We start from the raw sequence: 2,954 nt of genomic DNA on the forward strand, positions 1-2,954 counted from the left end.
TTTGGAGTGTGGGAGGAAACTGGAGCACCCGGAGAAAACCCACGCAGGTCACGGGGAGAACGTGCAAACTCCATACAGACAGCGTCCATAGTCAGGATGGAACCCGGGTCTCTGGCGCTGTAAGGTAGCAACTCTACTGATGCGTTGCCATGTCGTTATAGCCCTGTCCCACGGTACGAGTTCATTCCAAGAGCTCTCCCGAGTTTTAAAAAAATCAAACTCGTGGTAAGCACGGAGAATGAACGTAGCGGGTACATCGGAGCTCGGGGACGTCTCTTAGCGGCTCGTAACGCTAACGGCAGGTACTCGGGAAGACTCGCTAACGGCAGGTAAGCTCGGGAAGACTCGTGAAGATTTTTCAACATGTTGAAAAATGTCCACGAGAGCCCCGAGTACCGACGAGCGGCCATTACCGTAAATCTCCGAGTTCGAATCAGGGCAAACTCGGGAGAGCTCTTGGAATGAACTCGTACCGTGGGACAGGGCTTTTAGTGTTGTGCCGTGTTCAAGAGCCTGATCGTTTTTGGGAATAAGCTGTTCTTGAAGTTGTCTTGACGTTTCTCAGGCTCCTGTACCTTCTTCCTGATGGCAGCAGCGAGATGGGAACGTGGCCAGGGTGGTGTAGGCACTTGTTATTGCTACAACGAATGCCATAAATATTACATCATATTGATAAGGGGTTGGGAAAGGTGCCTGATCTTTCATCATTGGCATGCAGAAATACTTTGATCCTGGACTGAGGAGAGATTAGGAAGGCTTCTGAAGATAACACATAAATTCATCATTAACTGTGTTAATGGACAGACTACATAGTCTGTTCAGGATGACTGGAGGTCATTCAACCCTTCAAGGCTGTTCCACCTTTCGGGAGAGATTGCAGCTGATTTGTGACCTAACCCCACCAAAGGTGAACGGGTGATCGATGGTCAGTGTGGATCACTATTGCATCTGCCTCCACCACCACCACCCCTGGTTGCATGCACGTTCCAGGCTCCCACCACCCTCTGTAAAAAAAACTTGCCCCGAACAACTCCTTTAAAACTCTGCCCCCTCTCACCTTAAAGCTTTGCCCTCACATCTTTGACATTTCAGACCTGGGAAAAAAGGTTCTGCCTATCTAAGCCTCTCATAATTTTACATCATTTCACAGGTCTCCCCTCTAGCCTCTGCAGTTTCAGAGAAAACATTCCAATTAAAAAAACTACTGCCTGCACATCTCCTTTAAACATTGGTAGACCACCAGTGCTGGAGAAACTTCAACGGGTGATGCAGCAATCTAACGGAGTTTCTGCCCAGAAACGTTGCACTATTTCCTTCGTCCATAGATGCTGGCCTCCCTGCTGAGTTTTCCCGCATTTCATAACAAAGTCGTCGTTATTACAGTTTGGCTTTCTTCCCAACCAATTGTTCAAGCGCTTTGATTGCAACATGCGCCTTAATTTAGTTCACACGAAACTGACACGGTTACTAAAGAAACCGTAATTTCATCTACTGCGATTTTCCAGCTCTGCAGCCTTCTTAAACATATATTCCTTAACATTGCTCCTCTCATTCATTTCCATTTCCAACCCTGGAAAGATGTCACCCATCTATGCCTCTCATCATTTGATATAGTTCCACAGGTCTGACTAAACCTGACGTTCTAGAGAATAATAATAATAATAAATTTTATTTATGGGCGCCTTTCAAGAGTCTCAAGGACACCTAATGCAATCCAAGTTTCCACCATGGTGCATAGACCTGATATAACAGACAGAAAAGGCACACAGCCTGTGTGCATGGCATGTTTCATGAGGTGGAGTGATAACAAATCTCTCTCTCAACTAGGTTTGCCAACTTTCTCACTCCTATATGAGGGCCAAAAGGTCAAAATACGGGACAAATTCCCGACGGCAATTTGTTGACCGACTCGGCCGTGGCTGGGTGAATGATGAGTTGGTGCTGGACTGCACACAAAGCCCAGCTGGCCAGCACTCCATCCAACTCATGAACTGATGATCGGCCTTGAGAAGGAGGGGTGGTGGTGTCGGCGGTAAGCCACGGTCCGAAGGTTGTACAGCTGACCGACGGGGCCACGGGCGAGGCGCTGCAGTGATAGAACAAGTTTGGAAGGATATGGACCAAGTGCAGGCAGGTGGGACTAGTGTAGCTGGGGCATTGTTGGCCAGTGTGGACAAGTTGGGCTGAAGGGCCTGTTTCCACACTGTATCATTCTATGACTCAAATCCTCTTGCTATGCATCCTCAATATAGATGAGACCACAGGGCGCAACGTTCCCCCAGGAGTGCATGGGAATACCAGCTCAGCGTGTTGGGCAGCGGGTCCCAAACCCACAGCTGCCAGGCCATGGTACCAAGACTGATTGCTAAACACATCCACACGGATCAGTTCCATTGATGTTGCCACAGCACGAGGCCAGTGACTTTCTTTACAGGAATGGCCTTAGCTTTCAGAAGTTTCCCGAACACGATACGTCACCTGCCCATCTTCTCCAGGAATGCTGTCCGACCCGCTGAGTTACTCCGGCACTCTGTGTCCCTCTCTGTGTTAACCGGCATCTGCAATTCTTTGTTTTAAGAATAAGGGGTAAGCCATTTAGAACGGAGACGAGGAAACACTTTTTCTCACAGAGAGTTGTGAGTCTGTGGAATTCTCTACCTCAGAAGGCGGTGGAGGCAGGTTCTCTGGATGCTTTCAAGAGAGAGCTAGACAGGGCTCTTAAAAATAGCGGAGTCAGGGGATATGGGGAGAAGGCAGGAACGGGGTAATGATTGGGGATGATCAGCCATGATCACATTGAATGGCGGTGCTGGCTCGAAGGGCCAAATAGCCTACTCCTGCACGTATTGTCTATTGTTTCTACTGGGAAAATGCCGCACCTTACCTGGTGAAAAGGAGCCTATTCCGAGCACTGACACAGGCATGCCGCCAACACCGATTGACTAATAGTTCTT

The sequence above is a fragment of the Amblyraja radiata genome, chromosome 35 (genome assembly GCF_010909765.2).
Source record: "Amblyraja radiata isolate CabotCenter1 chromosome 35, sAmbRad1.1.pri, whole genome shotgun sequence".
Taxonomy (NCBI): domain Eukaryota; kingdom Metazoa; phylum Chordata; class Chondrichthyes; order Rajiformes; family Rajidae; genus Amblyraja; species Amblyraja radiata.